General features: G+C 44.9%; 1 protein-coding gene across 1 annotated transcript in view; it reads right to left on the bottom strand.

The window, feature by feature from the left end:
- Nucleotides 1-22,609, bottom strand: part of ARHGAP31 (Rho GTPase activating protein 31) — a 117,482-nt gene that overhangs the window by 78,406 nt on the left and 16,467 nt on the right. The gene's annotated exons all lie outside the window — the stretch shown is intronic.

The raw sequence follows: 22,609 nt of genomic DNA, 5'->3' as shown, positions 1-22,609 counted from the left end.
TATATTGAGCTGTTTTCCTTTCATTATCAGATTCAGAACATTTTTGATGATTTCCATTCCAGTCTGGAATTAGAGAATAAATATTTCCTGAAGTTTCCAGACACCATATACATACCTCTCTTGACTCCTCCTTCCCATTCAAAAATCCATCCTGGAGTCAGAGACCTGTTTGTTTGGGTTTTTTTTTGGGGGGGGGGCACCGCACTCTGAGACGTGTGATCTTAGTTCCCAACCAGGGATCAAACCCACGCCCCCTGCAGTGGAAGCACTTAACCACTAGACCTCCAAGTCAGAGTCCTATTTATTACTGCTTCATCTGAAAGTTAAATTATTTTTAAATTTAAAATCTAAAAATAGTGTATATCACTATCCTTACACCATTTTAGTTTTAGTCTTCTTTCTCCGATTGTTCTAAAGTTCAGAACATATTTGTACAGAACACTATACACCCACACATAGAAGGAAACTGATTAAAGGGCCAATTCTGACCCTCTTTTCTCCCCCCAAATACAACAATTTTTAAATCTCAAGCATGGACTGCTATACAAGTTCAATCCAGCGCTCACACAATGTTCAACTATTCGGCATGGGACCCTGGGGCTAAAGGCAATCTGGGAACCCTGAGTTCCTAGCCAAGCACCCCTTGAACTCATTTGAGCCGGGGCAGACCATCAGAAGCGGACATTTGAAACATGTCAGCAGTTTCAGAGGAGCACCCAATGACATTTTAATCTGAAAAATTATAAACAACCCCACTCCCACCACCAGCCCAGCCACCTCCCAAGGAATGTGCAACGTGGCGGATCTGAAGGAGCCATTGATAAGCCGAGCAGCTTTAAAGTGTCCTGGTGAGGCGCGAGTTTGACAGCAGAGATTATTTCTGATGCTTTCAAAGGCGTACACTTTATAAATGTATTGTGCATACACGGCACAGATCTGTTTCTATGCATGGTATATATACACAATTGCTGTTTAAAAGCATTTCAAAGCTCATTTAGCAATGGCTTCTCCTAAGTGCTCTGGGGTGAAAGATGAAGAGATAGAGAAGGCCAGGCCTCTCCCCAAAGTATTATACTACAGATGCCCTATCTGCCAGCGACTTCCACACCATCTCCATCTTCCTCATTTGACAGATGAGGAAACTGGGATTCCAAGAAAGGAGATGTTAAGGTTGTCAGAAAGTTAAGGCTAGGCCCAGGTTTTCTGATTCTAAGACTAGAGTTTACTATGTGATGGTGGAAAGAAAATATCCATACTGTAAACCACAAGGCAATGCTAAAAACAGGCAAAGCCACTGGGGGCCAGAAGCCCTGGTTTTCATCCCAGGAGGCACACCCTGCCCCGTTTTTTGGCTGCTGCAATACAGACCACGGGGTTCTCAGCCAGGTCACAGGAACAGTCATGCTGCTGGCATGCAATGCAGGGTCGTTCCTATGAAGCCAGTGAGCTGAGCTGCTGGCATCACTCTGCCTGCAGAGTAGAATGAGCCCTACATCGCTCAACCTCTGGGGCAGCCCCGGGTTCTCTATGATTGCTGTTTCCATCCACTCAGGATATGAAGAGGCAAATGGGAAAAGACACAAACCCCATTCCCTACATTTTGCCAGTATGTAGTCTTGCCTTTCAGCTTGGTTTACTCCTTTCCTGAAGGCTCGGCCCAGAGTACTAAACAGAGAGGTTATTAGCTCAGTTCAAACATCAGTCAGTTGAGTGGAAACACCCAGCAAACCAGTTGGATTTATGAAGCAACTGGCAGAGTCACTGATGACAGTGGAAAGGCCACTGGCCTTAGACACAGCCTCACTCTCTTCTCCACTGCGACTCCCTCAGTGTCTATGTTTGTTTATGCAGATGGGGTCTTCATGTACTGGCTTCTGGGCCCCAGCAAGGACCCACACAATGAAGCTTGGGGACACTGTGGACACGGCACAGTCCCAGAACAGTCTGTTCTTTCACTGGCCGTGGTGGAATGAGCACAGCTCTGTGAGCGGGCATGCAGGGCATCCTCTGACTGCTAGCCAAGCCGGGCTTCCAAGTTCCCCACTGTAACCTTGGATACGGCAGGGTGGGGGTGGCAAGGCACTGTGAGGGGCCTTTGTTTGTCACTGGAGGCTCCTCAGAAGGCGGGTATGGATGGCTGGGTTCTAGGCCTGGCAAAGAAGGAGGGAAAAGAATGGGAAAGAGGAGACAGAACTGCTGCAGGCCAGTGAAAAAAGGACCCCGGCGGGGAGAGATCCACTGCATGAAGCTCTCCGTGTCTCCAGCTCCCCCTTAACACCTTTTGATTCCACTTAGCTGCTCCCACACACACAGGCTGCAAAGACTTTACACAGGAGGACCAGGAGGAGCCTGTGGTGTTTGCTCAGCACATGCACACAGTTCTGCCCTGCGGTGGCACCTCAGGCAACCCTGGGGTTCTCAACACAGGCTCCAGTGGCTCCAGAGACTAAGCAGCAGAGAATGGTGAACTTGGTGACCATCCGCCACCACAATTTTAAAAGACACTGAAGTGGCAGAGATCCTGAAGTCTTGAGCTCAGGGTAACTTTCAGGGACTCTGCACCCTGGGCCCATATTCTCAGACAAACTTCCTTGTCATAGGGTTTTTAGGTGCCTTCTAAGGTGCTGAGGTGCGTGGTGATCAAGTCATGACATCCCATCATGGGTGATTAAGTTGTCCAACAGAAATTTCTTGGAATAATGATGATCATTATTTTTCTAGGAGCTATCATTTCAAGCATCTATATATGCCAGACATCTACATATATGATTTTATTTCCTCTCCCCAACCATCCTGAAAAGTGGGTATCATAATCCTCTTTAATAAATGAGAACATGAGAACACAGAGGTTCAGAGGTTAAGCCTACACAGCTAGGAAGGGGCAATGGTAGCTTGTCTGTCTGATCTCAAAGCTTGTATCTTTATGATAATAAACACAGATGAGAAAGTAATGAGCAAATGCCACATTCAATTCTAAAACATCTTATACATTGTCTAGGGGCTTCCCTGGTGACTCAGTTGGTAAAGAATCTGCCTGCAATACAGGAGACTGCCCACAGTGCAGGAGATGCAGGTTCAATCCCTGGTTCTGGAAGATCCCTTGAAAGAAGAAATGGCAACCCACTCCAGTATCTTTGCTTGGGCAATTCCATGGACACCGGAGCCTGGTGGCCTACAGTCCATGGAGCCTGGTGGCCTACAGTCCATGGGGTTGCAAAGAGTTGGACATGATTTAGCAACTAAACCACTATGCATTGTCTATTGCCATATAATGTGTATTCAATTTAGAGTATCACTTTTTCATTTCCAAGGGCACAACTCATTTCCCTGCTGCTTATACCAGCCAGGGAGCACAAGATGTCCAAAGTGTGATGTGGACACTAAAATCTCTCCGGCAGCATTGCTAGAAGCACAGTGTCTAGAAAGAGGGAAAACACCACTCCAGGCTCCTCAGCTGACACCTGGCACATCAAGTCTCTTTTGGGGCAACACGGTTTAAGTGGGGCACAGGGAAACTGGGCCAGGTTCAAGAAAATCTACCTTGAAGGACCCAAAATAATGTCCTATGCAGAAAAATAGAGGATCTGAGCTCTGTTGGCTTGGGAAAGAGTTGGAGTTTCTGGCAACATGTAGGAGTTGGGGTGGTGGGGAGGAGAAGGGACAGAGTAGAGATTGTCAAACTTTGCAATGCTGTGCAGAAGAAGGCAGTTCTCCAGTGCAATGCTAACAGGCAGTCAGTTCTTTATGCTTGTAAAACTGGTGTGAGGATGTTGCCGACTGCTCGACAGAAGGCAGGGTTTCCAATCTGCAGCACTGTTCACAGACAGACGCGTCTGCTTTGTGAGGAAATAAGTTTACCACCACTGGAGCAAACAAGCATCCATGACCTTCAAAGTAACTTATTCAGTCACTCAGTCGTGTCTGACTCTTTGCAACACCATGGACTGTAATCCACCAGGCTCCTCTGTCTGTGGAATTTTCCAGGCAAGATTACTGGAGTGGATTTAAAGTCACTTTGTACCCCTAAGTCCCACAATTAATTCATAAATATCCTCTCAGATCTTATAGTTATTCCTCCTAATATTTCATGGCATTTAATCTGTTATATTTGGTATTTTTAAATACTTTGACATGAAATTAATAATTGACGGTTTTATGAAAAATCTTTAAAGAAATTTTCCCCCCAGATATTTGACCTTTTTTAATCAGCCAAACATTTAATCCTAGATTCATAATCCAGGGCATCTGAAACAGATCTCTTTTCCACCAGGGAGTGTAATTTATCTTTATGAGCTCATTATTCCAAATTTTCCTACCTAGTGACCATCATTTCAAATACCATCATCATTTCCCCTTCTAAAAAGGAACAGTAGCAAGATAAGACTCTTTTGGCTTTTTCTGCCCTTGAATGTTGAACTTACTGTTTTGGCAACAGCATTGCATACATATTCAATTCAGTTCATTCATTCATTCAATAAATATTTCTGGAGTGTCTAATATTGTTCCATGCCCTGATGAGACAACAATGAATAACACAGATGAAATTCTGTTACTGTGGAGCTGCCTTTTAATGGAGGAGGCAGACACTAGGCAAGATAAAAAAGTAAATATGTACATGATAAACAAAATATATCTTACATGGTTCTCTTTAGATGTACTAAGTGAAGGTGAGAGTTGCTCAGTCGTGCCCAACTCTTTGCGACCCCATGGACTATACAGTCCATGGAATTCTCCAGGCCAGAATACTGGAGTGGGTAGCCTTTCTCTTCTCCAGGGGATCTTCCCAACCCAGGGATCGAACCCAGGTATCCCACATTGCAGGTGGATTCTTTATAGGCTAAAGAAAAGAATAAAGCATGAAGAGGTGTGTGGGTTGTTGTTTAGCCGCTAAGTTGTATCTGACTCTTTTGTGACCCACCAGGCTCTTCTGTCCATGGGATCTTCCAGACAAGAATACTGGAGTAAGTTGCCATTTCCTTCTCCAGGGGATCTTCCCGACCCAGAGATTGAACCCACATCTCCTGGTTGGCAGGCAGATTCTTTACCACTGAGCCACCTGGGAAGCCTGAAGTGTGTGGGAGGGGTGAGTAAAGGAGGATATTTCAGTTTAAATAGATGGCCAAGTCCCTTTACGTATTATTTAAACAGTGGGAGCCCCACTAAGGAAGGTGACAGTTGAGTTTAAAGTCTCAAAGGAAGTGAGTGAGTGCACAGGGTAAGTATATCAGAAGAACATTTCAGGCAGAGGGAATTGCATGCAGAGATGAAAACCCTCAGTCATGCTCCGGACACTTGCTGAGGGCTTAGCATCAAGTGAGACAAGAAGAAGTACAATACAGGGCTCTGCACAAGGAGGCTGAAGAGGAAAGAACACATCTGCACCTGAAACAATAAGCCGTCAACTGCCAAGGCTAAACTGCAAGTATCTGAAAAACTTCCCTTTAGCTACACTGGACCAGCCATTGTCCCCCAAAGTACTCTCACATGCCTCCACCTGCAGGCCTCTGATGGTCCACCACCCAGGTCACGTGCTCTTCCCAGCCCAGCCTGAACTCATCCTCCTCCAAGGAGCTCTTCCGGGCCATTGGACCGTCTGACTCTTAAACAATAGCAGGCCTCACCCTCCACCTAACTGAATCGGAACTCCCAGCTTCACAAGACCCACAGGTGATTCCTGCACACACTGAAGTCTGATGAACTCCCGGCCACTCATCTTCAAATGTGGCTGCACCCTGTAAAACCCTGAGGAACTTTAAAAAAAATACCAATGCCTGCTTCCACCTTCAGAGATGCTGATTTAGTCAGCATGGGGTGAGAGTAGGCTGTTGAGAATTTTTTAAACTTCCTAGGTTTGATGCTAATATGCAGCTAAGTTTGAGAATTACTGGTAGCTCTTCTCTCATTTCCCTCAACGTCCTCTCCCCACTGTTTTTCCCTGGCTGTCGAACAGCACGCCGCCAGTCTTGAGGTGGATTCTTAGGCATGTGGCACCAGAAGTGGCTTCCCCTCTACTCGTTATCCCCTGGCTCAAGTGCCCTGTATTCTCCTCCCTCCTGGAGGACTGCACCGAGTGAAGAAGACAGCTAAAGGAGGCAGGAGGGCAGTGGGAGGGGAAACGGAGCAGACTCCCCACCCAGCAATGTGGCCTTGGGCAAGCCACTTAAATTCCTTCTCTGTATAGTGTGAGCAACAATACTCTCCAGTCTGCCTCCTGGAGTCACAGGATCTTGGGGAATGTCAACAGAGGTCATGTGTTAAAGTGTTTTTAAAATCGGAGGGTACTGATATGCCTGAATGAGCATCAAAGAATTGATGCCTTTGAACTATGGTGCTGGAGAAGACTTGAGAGTCCTTTGGCCTGCAAGGAGATCAAACCATTCAATCCTAAAGGAAATCAATCTGAATATTCATTGGAAGGACTGACGCTGAAGCTGAAACTCCTATACTCAGCCACCTGATGCAAAGAGCTGACTTATTAGAAAAGACCCTGATGCTGGGAAAGATTGAAGGCAGGAGGAGAAAGGGACAACAGAAAACGAGACAGTTGGATGGCATCACTGACTCAATGGACATGAGTTTGAGCAGGCTCTGGGAGATGGTGCGGAGAAGGCAATGGCAACCCACTCCGGTACTCTTGCCTGGGAAATCCCATGGACAGAGCAGCCTGGTAGGCTATAGTCCATGGGGTCGCGAAGAGTTGGACACGACTGAGGGACTTCACTTTTATGCACTGGAGAAGGAAATGGCAACCCACTCCAGTATTCTTGCCTGGAGAATCTCAGGGACGGAGGAACCTGGTGGGCTGCCATCTATGGGGTCGCACAGTCGGACACGACTGACACGACTCAGCAGCAGCAGCAGCTGGGAGATGGTGAAGGACAGGGAGGCCTGGCGTGCTGCAGTCCATGGGGTCACAAAGAGTCTGACACGACTGAGCAACTGAACAATGTTCCTGAGAACTGGTGGGACATCCTGGCAAGGAGTCAGGATGTTCATTTCCAACTTAAAAAATCTGCCTTTCCCCTACTCCCCAAATCTAAGCAAATAATTTTAAGCAAAGTTTGATCTTTAACACACCAAAGGAATGGGTATGACCGTGCAGTGTCTGTACTGACATGGCTAAGTGCCATTCAACAGATCTCAATAGGCCTCACTGCACCATGGGTGGCCAGAAGGCAGTAATTCTGTGTCTTGAGGATATTTTAATTGTCACCAAACACCCTGTGAGTGTTCGATAAATATTAACCAATGAGGCCCAATTTAAGATTGTAAGACGTAAGATCACAATATGCTTCTGCTGAAGACTATTACTTATTGCTTACCCACATGCCCTATTATCACCTTTTAAGGAAAAGCACAGCATCTTCATTAGTCCTTCTGCTACTGTGTAAACTAAAAGACCAAAAGACCCTGGCACATTCGAAATAGGTTCTCTATTTTACTGAAAGGAGTGGTCCACCAAAAGTCAGGTTAATTGCCAAATGCCAGAAGTTAAGAACAGCTACAACTGTTGTGCCTTTAACCAGACCAAGCACTAGCTGTGGAGAGTCCAGAAAGGCCTCTTTGCCCAAAGAGATTTTCCTCACATCCCTCCTTAGAAATTCTTTGAGGACTTCCCTAGTGGCGCAGTGGATAAGAATGTGCCTGCCAATGCCAGGGACACGGGTTCTACCCCTGGTCTGGGAAGATTCCACATGCTGAGTAACAACTGAGCCTGCGCCACAACTACTGAAGCCTGCATACTCTAGGGCCTGCGAGCCACAACTAATGGGCCCGTGTGCCGCAACCATGGAAGGCCACTGGCCCTAGAGCCAGCAAGCTGCAACTGCTGAAGCCCACGCATCTAGAGCCTGTGCTCCCTAACAAGAGAGGCCACCACAATGAGAAGCCTGCGTGCTGCAAGGGGGAGAAGGCCCTGCCCGCGGCAACTAAAGAAAGCCCACATGCAGCAAAGAAGACCCAACACGACAAAAAACAAAGAGGTGTGTACATGTCAAAAAAAAAAGAGAGAAAGAAATTCTTTGAGGTTCTCATTCTGGCAGTTTCCTTGAACAGATACAAATGCCCATGGGAGGGGCAATAAGAAGGTCCCAACATCTTGGTGTGAACCAGATGTTGAACAGAACAACGGCGCCCGATTTCTGGTTTTCACAAATCAATTTTAAATTATTTCAGAGGATTCACATAGGTTCACTGATTCTGTATTTTTCTGAGAGAGGACATCAACTAAAAACAATAATAAAACATTATTATTCCATAGTAGAATGGACAGTTCAAAGTAAATAAAGTTTTAAAGAACATAATTTCAGAATAAAGGACTGTTCTCAAGAAAGGCCAGTTGAAGTCTTAAAACTGTGATGATACCACAGATAAATATGTTACATAGTCCATACTTTTCCTAGGGCTCTGCCTGTGTGCTAGGACAATTTGAAGTCAATTAAGAACATTTAATGTCCTGAAGATGGATGGGAGCTAAAGAAGGCGGCATGTTCTTAAAAGGTGGAAACAAAGAACTGAAAAACTCTACAACATTCATTTTGCCTCAGACTACATACAGAAAACAGAGAAGATAGCAGATAACAGAGTCCAACCACATTGGACTTGCATGGAACTTGATCACTTTTAAAAAGCAAGGATGGCAGGAACCTCACATATTTGAAGAAAGGCAGCTGACAGTAGCAGAATGTCCCTGGTGACAACTTTTCTTTTTCATTCATGAGTGTACCTTCTCTGTCTCTTCGGGGGTCCCACCTGGAGGGAAGGGCAAGGATGAAGCAGAGGGCATGTGGAAAAAACAGCATCAATAGTCCAAACCTACATTGTTGTTCGTTGGTCAGTCGCTCAGTCATATCTGACTCTTTGTGACCCCATGGACTGCAGCATACCGGGCTTCCCTGTCCTTCACTATCTCTGGGAGTTTGCTTAAACTCACTTTCATCAAGTTGGTCATGATACCCAACCATCCTCTGTCGCCCTCTTCTCCTCCTGCCCTCAGCCGTTCGAGCATCAGGATCTTTTCCAGCGAGTCGGCTCTTTGCATCAGGTGTCCAAAGCACTGACGCTTCAGCATCAGTCCTTCCAATGAATATTCAGGTTGATTTCCTTTAGGATTGACTGGTTTGATCTCCTTGCTGTCCAAGAGACTCTCAAGAGTCTTCTGCAGCACCACATTTCAAAAGCATCAATTCTTTGGTGCTCAGCCTTCTTTCTGGTCTAGGTCTCATATCTGTACATGACTACTGGAAAATCCATAGCTTTGACTATATGAATCTTTGTTGGCAAAGGGCTGTCTTTGCTTTTTTAATACTGTCTAGGTTTGTCATAGTTTTTCTTCCAAGGAGCAAGCGTCTTTTAATCTCATGGCTACAGTCACCATCTGTAGTGATTTTGGAGCCAAATTACATATATTCAGTTCAGTTCAGTTGCTCAGTCGCGTCCGACTCTTTGCAACCCCATGAACTGCAGCACACCAGGCCTCCCTGTCCATCACCAACTCCCGGAGTTCACTCAAACTCACGTCCATCGAGTTGGAATCTTTGTTGGCAAAGGGCTGTCTTTGCTTTTTAATACTCTCTAGGTTTGTCATAGTTTTTCTTCCAAGGAGCAAGCGTCTTTTAATCTCATGGCTGCAGTCCCCATGTGTAGTGATTCTGGAGCCAAATTATATATATTAGTATGTATTAAAATGCTAGGCTAGGAGAGCAAAAGAAAGTCTCTCACTATAGCTGAAGACTTTCATAATGAAGTTCAGTTCAGTCGCTCAGTCGTGTCCGACTCTTTGAGACCCTATGAATTGTAGCATGCCAGGCCTCCCTGTCCATCACCAACTCCCAGAGTTCACTCAAACTCAAGTCCATTGAGTCGGTGATGCCAACCAGCCATCTCATCCTCTGTCGTCCCCTTCTCCTCCTGCCCCCAATCCCTCCCAGCATCAGAGTCTTTTTCAATGAGTCATCTCTTTGCATGAGGTGGCCAAAGTATTGGAGTTTCAGCTTCAGCATCAGTCCTTCCAAAGAACACCCAGGACTGATCTTTAGAATGGACTGGTTGGATCTCCTTGCAGTCCATATAATAAAGTTAGTCCTTCCCTCTGAAAGTAAGGATACGAATCACAGAAGTGATGTAAACATTTTCTGGTAAAGATTCGCTCCATTTTGTCTGAGGCCCAGAGGACCTGCCCAAGAGCCTCCAGCCAGTGAGATCCAGCCTGGACCCCTGCCCCGCCCCAGATGGCCAGGCCAAGCCAGGCCTTGGGCCAGCCCCCACTGGTGTTTCCACCGGCTTCCCTCTCTCAATTGATAGTATGTCACATGAGGCAATTAAAAAATTTCCTAAAGTTCTGATGCATCTCCTCTCATTTTTCCTTTCCTGTTATCTGGTGGGTTTTCCTTCTTCCTGTGTGTGGTTAAGAAAACAAACAAATAAAAGCCCCTTTTAAGGTGTTCAGGGGGTCCCTCCTCCCTCCGTTCTTGCTCTGTGTGCGGGTCGGCTCCATGGCCCTGGGGGTGAGGACCCCACCCTCTGCCGATACCTCACCTACCCGACGTGAGCTCCAGGGACGTCGGGGCAGATGGGGCCTCTGGTTGCCCGGGGATCCCCGCTTACTCTCGGGAAGGCGGCGGTCCCCAGGGGTCCGCCGGGCGTCGGGTGACTCAGTGCGGTTCGAGGCATTTGGGAAGCGGCGCGCGGGGGCGCAGAGCTTTCCCCGCAGCCGCAGGGGGTCAGGTTCCGCGACGCGAAAGAGGATCAGAAACCCGTGGGCGGAGTGGCGGGAGAGGAAGTCGTGGCGCAGGGAGAAGGCAGCGTCATTGTTCCTTGTGAGAGGGATCCGAAGGAACGTGGCCTTAACTATATAGTAAAGATGAAGATGCCGCCCGAAGGGGTACCGAGAGCGGCTGTGCGCTCTCGGGTCCCAAGGGCTTTTAGGGCGGTGTCTCCGTCTCTTCGGCTGGCAGGGGGGTGGAGGAGGGGGCAGGGCTGCGATGTGGATTGGAGAAGGTGGGGCGGGCACAGGGAAGGGGAGGGGGTCGCAGGACTCAGCTGCCTGGGGCCGGCTGGGCCTGTCCCACCCCAGACAAGGTGCCCTGCGCGGGCCTCACCTAAACCCAGGTGAGCAAGCAAACGACAGAGGAGCAGGCAGAGAGGGAAATGGAGTGAAGTGAGTGCTCCGCCGAAAAAGAACCTCCTCGTATATCCCCTTCTCGGCCTGTCCTTCCCAGACTAGCGGGTTTTCCATCAGAGATTCCTTTGTTTTCCACGTCGGCCTCCCAGCACTGTGGTGGGCGGCTGGGGTCAGAGACAGCTGGGCAGGACGTCGGAGTGGAAACAAAGATGGAGCTGGGGGCACGCGGTGGGGGGCATCCAAGGAACACAGCCGGCCAGAAGGAGAAAGGGGACCAGGAGGGGTGATGGGTGAAAAGCTCAACCACCAGGCAAGACAAGTTTATAAACAAATTATGCCCCTTCCCCCAAACGTGTAAGATGGGGCAGGGCTGTCACTGTGGGTTAGGCACTTGAATTGCATTATCTCTATATACACTTATCTCTGAAAGATAAATGCTATTAGGCCATTACAGAGACAGGGAAAAGCTACAGTTCTAGTCTCAGGCCCCAGCCTCCCGAGGTCAAGCACCCCCACCCCCACCCTTGCCTTTGCTCAAGTTTGCATATATGAATCAGTAACCACTGGCCCGCCTCCGCCCCCCACCTTTTTTAGTAGTTTGAGTTCCTGTACTCCCAACCAGAAAAGTCGTGACTAATAACACACCTTATAATCCAGTAATTTTACTTCTAGGAATCTCCTCCAAAGAAATATTATAACATAACCAAAGAGCCATATGCCTCGAAATATTCACCGTGGCCTTTTTTATAATATTAATATATATATAATCTAAATGTCAGTATGGAGAGGAGTAAATAAACTGGTACATTTATATGATAAAATATTATGCTATGCTAAGTCACTTCAGTCATGTCCGACTCTGTGCGACCCCATAGACGGCAGCCCCATCCTGGGATTCTCCAGGCAAGAACAATGGAGTGGGTTGCCATTTCCTTCTCCAATGCGTGAAAGTGAAAAGTGAAAGTGAAGTCGCTCAGTTGTGTCAGACTCTTCGCGACCCCATGGACTGCAGCCTACCAGACTCCTCCATCCATAGGATTTTCCAGGCAAGAGTACTGGAGTGGGGTGCCATTGCCTTCTCCTGATAAAATATTACAGAGCCTTAAAATAATGTTATAGTTTGATAACTAGAATAAAGACAAGTTATAATGCTAAGGGAGAAAGCAAGATACATTAGATGTATGCAATATACAATTATGTGGAAAATATACATAGAAAAAAAAAATCCTGGAAGGATTTGCATGATAAGATTAACTCAAGCACTTTTTTCTTTCTAAAACACTTAAATATTTTCCAGTTTCTGTACAATGAGGATAAGCATGTATCAATAATTATAATAATGAATATTTCAAAAGCTTTTATCTCTGTAAGATATATATAATGCATGTTTTATGGATATATATATTCTTAAATATAAATATATATAGCATATACAGTAGCAATTTCATTTATATATATATGAATAGGAAGTCACCAGACCTGGGTGAAAGAAGGTAAGAGGTACTTGAGCAATTTTTCTATTAAATGAAAGATTTTCCATAATTTAAAGGGTATGTGGGAGTTAAAGGGGATGGGCAATTAAAAAAATTTTTAGTTGAAATATAGTTATTTACAATTTTGTACCAATCTCTACTCTACAGCAAAGTGACTCGGTTATACCCATTTAACATTCTTTTTTAAACATATTCTTTTCCATCATGGTTTATCACAGGATATTGAATATAGTTCCCTGTGCTATACTGTAGGACCCTATTGTTTATCTATCCTATATATAATGGTTTACATCTGCTAACCCTAAATTGCCAGTCCTTCCTTTCCTGACCCCTCCCGCTTGGCAACCACAAGTCTGTTCTCTATGAGTCTGTTTCTGTTTTGTGGTTAGGTTCATTCATGCCATAGTTAGATTCCACATATAAGTGATATCATATGGTATTTGTCTTTTTCTTTCTGACTTCACTTAGTGCGATAATCTCTAGTTGCATCTTGTTGCTGCAAACGGCATTATTTCGTTCTTTTTCACGGCTGAGTACTATTCCATTGTATATATGTACCACATCTTCTTTATCCATTCATCTATCGATGGGCATTTAGGTTGTCTTCATGTCTTCTTCCACTGGAGAAGGAAATGGCCACCCACTCCAGTATTCTTGCCTAGAGAATCCCATGGACAGAGGAGCCTGGCAGGCTACAGTCCACAGGGTCAAAAGAGTCGGACACGACTTACCAACTAAACCCCCACCACCATGTCTTGGTTATTGTGAATAGTGCTGCTAGGAACATAGGGGTCATGTATCTTTTTGAATTATAGTTTTGTCCTATAGGAATGGGATTGCTGGATCATATGGTAATTCTATTTTTAGTTTTCTGAGTAACCTCCACACTCTTTTCCCTGGTGGCTGCATAGCTGCACCAACTTACATTCCCACCAACAGTGTAGGAGGGTTAGGTTGTGGGTATATATAGCTCAGGGGTAGAGAATCTGACTGCAGTGTAGGAGGGTTCGGGAATGGACAATTTTTATGCATCCAATACACTAATGAAAGGGAAGGGCATGCCTTTGGTGGACAAGAGGAGGGACAAATATCTGAGTATTAGAATACACAAAAAGGAAATGATGTGATTGTAGCTGATTCCTGATTGGCAAGGACATGCCAATTCATGGGCGGAAGGGAGCAAGATTGGAATACAACTTTTAATGGCAAAGGAAAGAATACATTCTAAACATACTTAGGAAAGGAGATAAGGGAGTCAATGGTAAGGTAATGGCACCACAAAAATTTCTTTTACAATAAATGTATTTATCAGGAGAATAGTTTCTAATCATGGAGATTAGATATTCAAAAGGAACTCAACATGTTTCTGTTTAGTCCATGGCTGTTGATAGCAGTATTTTATGTCTCAAGCAGATGATTATGGATTGGGAAATGCTTTTAAAAAGGCTTAACAAAATAAGGAGCCCATTCCTTTTCTATAGGGAGAGGAATAAGGAGACAACCAAGAAGGCTTCTCGTCTACGTGCTGTGTGTTCCTGAGACCCTTATGCAGCAGTGAAAATATATGTTAATTAATAAAAGCAGGTTTCCTTTGGTTTTGTGTGAGGATCTGGTAGAATGAAGACTACAGAAGTATCCTTCAAGTAATTTAACACTAGATATTTCGTGAAAACAATTGATGGAGCTGAAATTATATTAGGTAGAAGGCAAAGCTCTTGTTCAGGGATGGAAATGTAGGATTCCCTGAGTGATGAACACGGAATTTACCAAACTATACACAGAAAGCTCTCTGTCTGGGCTTAATGATGCCCTTGGATGATTCTAGTTCCCCTCCCTTGATTCTCCTGCTGTCAGGGGAGATTCCTTGCTGATCTCATCACGTAGACTATTTCTCACTTTCCCTCCCCATCTAATGAGGTGGGAAGACCCACTCGGCTGAGGGCTAGAATCTGGACCTCCATGGATTGACTCTTCCTCTAACAACACTCTAGTCTCCCCAATATCATCATCCTCCAGCCTCCCCAGCTGAATCACTCTATCTCCATTAATCTGATCTAACGGACTAGATTATAGTAGGCAGGAAGAGCCAATCATGGTTCTTTTCAAACTTTTACAATTAAAGGCTAACTAAAGGTAGGAGACAGGATATTTTAGCACTAGGTCAATGTTAGAATATCTACAAACATTTGTTGGTTAAATGAAGAAATAGGGAACATGGTGTTTGGGTTGCATATGACTTTGTATGGGTACTTACATAGAAGGTAGGAACTGTCTTCTTTGCTATCCTGCAAGTCACGTAATATAGCAAAATGCATCACTTAAAAAGCCTTATGCTACAACGTACAGCGATTTCTTAACACTGTCCGTCAAAAAAAAAAAGCAGCAGAGAAATCATCTTATTTAAAAAATATAATAGTGGAACAGAAAGCATTTCTGTTTACTTTGTTTGGTGTTTAAAACCCAAACACCAAACATAAGCACTTGTATGATACTTGGGCTCACAAAATGAAAGAACTTTTTGACCCAGTCCTTAAAACAAACAAAAAAACCTCCTTGAGTCAGTTCAGTTTAGCTCAGTCGCTCAGTCATGTCCGACTCTGTGCGACCCCATGGACTGCAGCCTACCAGGCTCCTCCATCCATCCATGGGCTTTCCCAGGCAAGAGTACTGGAGTGGGTTGCCATTTCCAGGCCTCCATGTCCATCACTAACTCCCAGAGTTTACTCAAACTCATGTCCATTGAGTCAGTGATACCATCCAACCATCTCATCCTCTGTCGTCCCCTTCTCCTCCCACCTTCAATCTTTTCCAGCATCAGGGTCTTCTCAGTCCTTAAAACAAACAAAAAAACCTTCTGGAGTATGTTTTATAAAACTATGTGCTGAAATCCAGAAGGTGCTTTTATCTCATAGCACCCATACCAGAAGATTAATCTCTGTGGTTGAGGTTCTGGTCGGGGTATGTCTGAGCCCAGCTTTGGAATCTTCTTCAGTTGGAACATCTGCTCCACAGTTGTTAATGTTTGTTTGGTATTGCCCCAAAGAAGGGAAGAATTTTTTAACAATGAGTCCCAAGATAGACTAGATCAGCAGCATAGCTTATTTTGAAAAGGCATTTTTGGGGGAGCAATGTGACCTGTATGTAAAAAAAAAATAATAACAGGCATGTTGTTGGACCAAGAGATGGATGTCCATCCAGTACTGAAATGTAGCTTAGCTTGTTTTCATCACTTCTCACATTTACTTCCCAGAAATATTTGCTCATTGAATTTACTACTCCACACCAGCTGAGCTTAGTTTTTAAATCTTTTAGATAGAGATTTGAATGTTTAACTCAAAGTAAGTAATAAATGAGAGACAGCATTTAAATAAGAGTACGCAAGTATAAAAAAGTCCTAGTTGTCTCAAGAAGTCTAAATAAAATATGTAAATAATCTGTTTCATTTGGAAATTTGGTGTGTTAGCCAAGAAAAAAGGAAACTATCATTTCTTTAGGCCCTGTGAAACTAAATTAGTTAATCGTGAAGTAAAATGTTTCATTTTTCTAAATAATGCAAGGTTCATGAAAAATCAATCTTACCTGCATTGGCAGAGTAGAAAAGTTACATTCAAGGCAAAATTCAAATTATTAGGTGATGTATTTTTTTAAAAGATTAGAGTGAAACCCCTTTCTCAGTAGTGTTATCTGTATTCTCATCATTATTCAAGAGTTCCAATGGAGGTAGTTTATGTCAATTTTAAATTCTACCTGGTGAAAAACCATTGAGACCTAGCATTTGAAAACTGTAGAAACAGCTGGGTTTAGTTTCAAGCTCCAAAATTAAAATGAAAGAGGGAAAGACCCTAGTCCTTCAAACCATCTGTTCAAAGAACACTGGGGAAAAAAAATGATGATAGAGTCTTCAGCTGGGGAAAAACAATGGGCTCTTAACTGAAATCTGAAAGTCCCTTCCTATTCGTGGTTTCAGCCATCCACACAGCATCCCTGTGAAGTCTATGAAACAAATATTTTTATCCTCATGAAACAGACATGGGCTTCCCTGGTGGCTCAGTGGTAAAGAATCCTCCCACAACGCAGAAGATGTGGGTTCGATCCCTGGGTCAGGAAGATCCTCTGGAGAAGGAAATGGCAACCCACTCCAGTATTCTTGCCTGGAAAATCTCACGGACAGAGGAGCCTGGCAAGCTATACGCCATGGGGTCACAAAAGAGTTGGACATGACTTAACGACTAAACAACAACAAAAACAGATATACGGGGCTTCCCTGGTGGCTCAGTGGTAAAGAATCCACCTGCTAATGCAAGAGACATGGATTTGGTCCCTGGTCTAGGAAGATCCCACATGCAGAGAAAGAACTAAGTCTGTGTGCCGCAACTACTGGGCTTGTGTTCTAGAGCTGGGAAGCCACAACTACTGAGCCCATACACTGCAATTAGTGAAGCCCACATGCCTAGAGCCTGTGCTCAGCAACAAGAGAAGCTGCTGCAATGAGAAGCCTGAACACCACAACTAGAGAAAGCTGGAGCAGCAACGAAGACCCAGCACAGCCAAATATAAAACATTAAAAAAAAAAAAAAACTGATATATGTTATTCCATGTCACACAAAACATCATTGGCAAAAACAGGACTTCAACCTAGGTTGGCCACTTCAAAAATTCTAAAGTTACTTTTCTGTAGCAACTTCCAATTTCATTCTTCCTTCCTATCACCGTTCCTTTTTTCCTCTCTTTTCTTCTCTTTCATCAAACATTCACCTGTAGTGTCAGAAAGTATTCTATGTTGCCAGTGTTCACATAAGAAACATTTATATCCACAGTGGAAAAAAGTGAAGAAAAGTGAAGTGAAAGTTGCTCAGTCGTGTCTGACTCTCTGCAACCCCATGGACAGGCTCCTCTTCTCATGGAATTCTCCAGGCAGTTCTACTGGAGTGGGTAGCCATTCCCTTCTCCAGGGGATCTTCCCAATCCGGAGAGTGAACCCTGGTCTCCCTCATGGCAGGCGGATTCTTTACCATCTGAGCCACCAGGGAAGTCCCACAATGGTGAAAAGGCCAAGGATTACTCATAGAAATTTAGAGAAGTGTCAATAAGGCCAGCCACCTCATTTCTTTATTGTTTCCATTGAAAATATAAAACATAAAACAGCACATTACATATCAGAGTTGATCCCCTCTCAGAACTGGCTTTGCATATGTATTCTGCAGGTTCTGTGAAATGTCTTATCTCCAAACAAAACAAGACACGACACAACACCTAGACTGCCCAGAGGAAGGGCTCCAGAGCAAACCCAGGGCAGCAGACGTCAGAGAGGAGGTTTTAGTGAGGTCAGGAGCCGGCATGGGAGGTAAATAGTTGGCTGGGTGGGTGACCATGAGACAGTTTGGTGATTTGCAGATTTAAGTAGTAGAGGTTTTCAGACTTTTTTTTTTTAAAAGCATGAAGTGCTTTGTTTAGATAAATTTCACCCTGAAGCATAGAAAAAAAGGGCAATGAAGAAAGCAGAGTGTTCTGGCTTAAGCAGTGTTGGTGGGAGGGGGTCCTCCCTCCCTCCAGTAGCCCCTGCTATGCGAAAAGCACAGCACAGATTTAAAGTTATTTGTAGTTAAATATCCTTTGAAATAAGCAGGCAAGTTCAATTGCTTAGGATTAAAATATGGTCCTCCAGGCAACTATTTCTGGAAGAGCCCCTAACCCAAGCCCACTCTAACCCAGGGGATCCAGAGAAAAGCAGCAGCTGGCCAAGGATGCCTGTCTTTCCTGGAAACCTGATTACTTTATCTTCAAAACTGAGAATCTGCCCAAAGCAGGTCAAGGGGTGGGAAAATAGAAGGTTTGGGTTCCTAGGGAGCTGACTGGGGGTTATTGGATTGTTGTGGGCTGTATTAAGCTTATCCAGTCCTAAAATAACAATTTTGTTTAGAAAAAGTTACTCACAAACACATATCCCTCAATACCACACTGGGAAATTAATCATACTTTACAATCGCCCTTCCCTTCTCCAGGGGATCTTCCCAACCCAGGGATCGAACCCAGGTCTCCTGCATTGCAGGCAGATTCTTTACCAGATGGGCCACAAGGGAAGCCCTTACAATCCTTTAGCAATTCACTATTTTCAAAGCACACTATTTTCATGTCCATTGTCTTGTTATAGCCCCACCCATGGGGCAAGTTGAACAGGTATTATTATTCCCAAATTACAGATGAGGAAGCTAACATTCAGCAAGATGAAGGGAATCCCACAAGGTCACATGACAAATACCTGGATCTTCTGATACCCAAGCCATGGCTTTAAACATGAACTTGATGTACATAAATCTTGCATCCTAGTGAGTAGTAAGTACAGGCCACAGATTTGGGGGTGACTAGTTTTGTGTCCTTGGAGAAAGCAGGTGTAACAGTGACCTGCTTCATCTTACTCTCAGGGCTGTGAGGGATAAGAGATGATTTGGTGCAATCATTTGTAAGGTGCCATCTGCTGCTGCTGTTAAGTTGCTTCAGTCGTGTCCGACTCTGTGCGACCCCATAGACGGCAGCCCACCAGGCTCCCCCGTCCCTGGGATTCTCCAGGCAAGAACACTGGAGTGGGTTGCCATTTCCTTCTCCAATGCATGAAAGTGAAAAGTGAAAGTGAAGTTGCTCAGTCGTGTCCGACTCTTCACAACCCCATGGACTGCAGCCTACCAGGCTCCTCCATCCATGGGGTTTTCCAGGCAAGAGTACTGGAGAGGGGTGCCATTAATCCCCAATCCCCAGTCCCCTGCAATCTCGGCAGGTTTTCTGTCCTTCTGGTAGTTCGAACTTCACTTTTACAGCCCCCCCCCCCCCCCGCAATTTATCTCACACTCTTTTGGTATCATGTAAGTCTCTTAGGAGTGTCAGCCTGTGGCCAGAGCAGCCAGCCATACTTTTGCACAACCTCAAACTGAAGCTCTCACCCTATGTCGGAGATTCAGGGATTCACTTCCAAAGGTTCCCAAGACTGCTTTACCCTGAAGCCCAAACAGTGGCTATAAGGACTGTGGGTCCAGCTGATGTGTAGGAAGGCCCTCAAAGGGCATGTGCATGGGCCTCTGTGGAGTCATCATAGGTGGGGCTCTTTGTCTTCTTGGCAGAATCGGAACCTGAATTTGGCCAGTTCATCTGAGAGTGATCTGTTCTCTGAAACCAAGTTCTGAGGGGATGACTTTGTAAAGTCAAAGGGCAATTTCACCATTTATCATAGGAATTCAGAATTAGGTCTAGGCTCTATATAGATGAGGGCCTTGCACAGGAGAATAAGCTACAGATGACAAAAGATGTCTGATCATCAAACACAAAATCAGAGTAAAGAAAGCTGAAATAATTTAGATAATATGTCTACTCTTACAAAAATGAAAATACCTTACTGTTTTATCAAAGTACAGACATTGTATGTGTTTATCATTAAAAAACAAACAAACAAACAAAAAAAACCCTCAGACAACACAGCAAACCAGCAAAGTATGCAGAAGAAAGAGAAAAGGATTTATCTAGAGAAAGCCATTGTTAATATTTTGAGCATAGTCCTTCATGATTTTTCTTACATACATAGTTACCAAAATGGAATTACATGTATTTCATATGCTGTTTTGTAAGCTTTTAAACTTAAATACTGACACCATTCTATGACAGTAATTATGTGTCATTCTTGTTATCAGCTATATAATAGGAGGTATTTTCCTCAAGCTGTGAGGTGGCCTTATGAATCCTCCTTCTCTCCTAAAGGCATCACCATCCGCGCCTCTTCTCCCATCTCAGATCCCTGACGCTGAATGGTTCTGAGAAACACACTGACCCAGTGATTTGTGGCCAACACCAATAAGTAGCCAGGAAACCTCACTGGGCTAGCTGCATCTTTTGGGGCAAATGACCGTACTCCCCAGGGTCCCAGGTTCTCTATGAATTAAATGAGAGGTTTGGAGAGCGATTTCCTAAGACGCTTTCAGCTCAAACATGACGTGTTAGCATCTGGTTCACCCATCTCTGTGTCTGCCTTGGTCCAGGCTGATCCTGGTGCTGAGTGACCAGGGCGCCACTGGAGCCCCAGGGTGCTCCTGCACGACATACGGCAAGGTCGTGAAGTACCTCTGCTGGGAGTGTGTGGCTGAAGCTGGCAGGGCTGGGGGAGGCACAGGCTGTGGGGGAGGGTCACGTAAGGGAAACAGCTCTTCTGATCTTTCCTTCCAATATGGCTGTGAGTGAGGTCTACGAGGCGGCATCAGATTCACAGTGTATCAGTAAATACAGCCTTTGGAGTCATTTAGCCCTTTCTGAGCACCAGTGTCTAAACTGCAGGATAATTACGGTATTTGTTTTCCATTTTAAAAGCCCTTTGCGTATATTATCTCATCAAATTCTCAGTCCTGTCTTTTAGATGAAGAAATTGAGATTCAGTGAGTGTAATGACTTGCCCAAAACCAGAGGACATCATTTGTGAAATGAAGACTTGATTCTAAACTCCACCAGAGCTCAAGCTGCTCCTCCTCCACCTCCACAGTCTCCACTTTGATCCACAGACATACGACAGAGGTACACACGTGCAAAATACCCAGGTAGAACACACCCTCCATCCTCACCCCACCACCACACACACCCAAGACACATTGCCTTTCCCTGGATCCATCCACTCATTCAACACACATTGATAAGCATTGTGCTAGGGGCTGGTGGTAAAATAATGAACCAGGAGACACGGTTCCCGGCCTCACAGAGTTGATCCAGGGTCAGCTAGAGGAATGAGGCGAGGATACGGCAGGGGTGAGAGTGGTACGCTCAGTGTGATAAGAACAGTGTTGGGGCAGTACAGGGCACAATGGGAGCACGTGGAAGGGGCACCTAACCCCTCCTCAGAGGGATGAGGGAGGCATCCTGGAGGATGAGACAACCAAGCAGAGACCCAAAGGATGGGCTGGAGCTGGCAAAACTGAAGTGGAGCTAAAAAGAGGAGCTACACAGAGGGTGGAGCATGCACAAACACCTGAGGGAAGAGGCGCACAGCACTTCTGAGGAACCATGAGAAGTGCAGTGCGACCCGGGGACCTGCTCAGGTCGGGAGGTGGTGTCCACTGAGGCCTCAGAGGACACAGGTGTCTGAGGTGATGGGCTGGAAAACCCTGCTGGTACTTTTGGAGTTGATGTTTGTCTGGAGGGCACTGGGAAGTCACTGAAAGGTTTAGTGAGTGACACTGATGACAAGCTTTCATCAAGACATTCTCTTTTTGCCCACTGTAAGAATCTACAGTCATAACTAATTTCAATCCTGCTTTAAGATATCCTCTGGCCTTAGTTTCTGCACAACTATAGATGGTCAACTTTAGGATGCTTCTGTTTATGCTGCTACCTCCCTTTCACCTGCTTTTGCTGCTCTTCCTGGGTCTCTGCGGCCTGGGCCACGTTGGCTTGAGGAACAGAGCACTGTGATCAAGATGCCATGAATATGCCAGCAAACAGCTTCTCACTATCCCTACTCCCAGCCTCAGCCTTAACCTGGGGCCTGGACTCCCAAGCGACAGAATATGGGCTGACCAACCAACATCCCTCAGGAAGACTGTAAAACAAGTTTAAAGTGTAATCAGAAATAACTGAGCTAGGAAATTCTACCTTCATCATAAGCAAAGGGAAGCAGTATTAATATTCAATAAGTTATAGATAACAGAAATGGTCAATTAAAGTGATGCATAGCTCATACAACATATTCAATAAATACGAAATCAATCCATCAGTATTTAGACAGTAAGAGAAGCCTTATAGGAACTTGTAAAAAGAGGGAGATTTCTGTGTAAAGAAATGGTCAAATAAATTATGATATTTTAATGCTATCATTTATATACGGAACATAAAATATGACACAAACCTATCTATAAAACAGAAACAGAATCACAGACATAGAGAGTAGGCTAGTGGTTGCCAAGGGGGAGAGGGCTGGGAGAGAGATGGACATGGGGGATGTGGTTAGCAGATGTAAACTTTTATATAC

Source organism: Bubalus bubalis, chromosome 1 (assembly GCF_019923935.1).
Source record: "Bubalus bubalis isolate 160015118507 breed Murrah chromosome 1, NDDB_SH_1, whole genome shotgun sequence".
Taxonomy (NCBI): domain Eukaryota; kingdom Metazoa; phylum Chordata; class Mammalia; order Artiodactyla; family Bovidae; genus Bubalus; species Bubalus bubalis.
The sequence above is the reverse complement of the archived record's forward strand: the minus strand, read 5'-3'. Positions and strand labels throughout refer to the sequence as shown.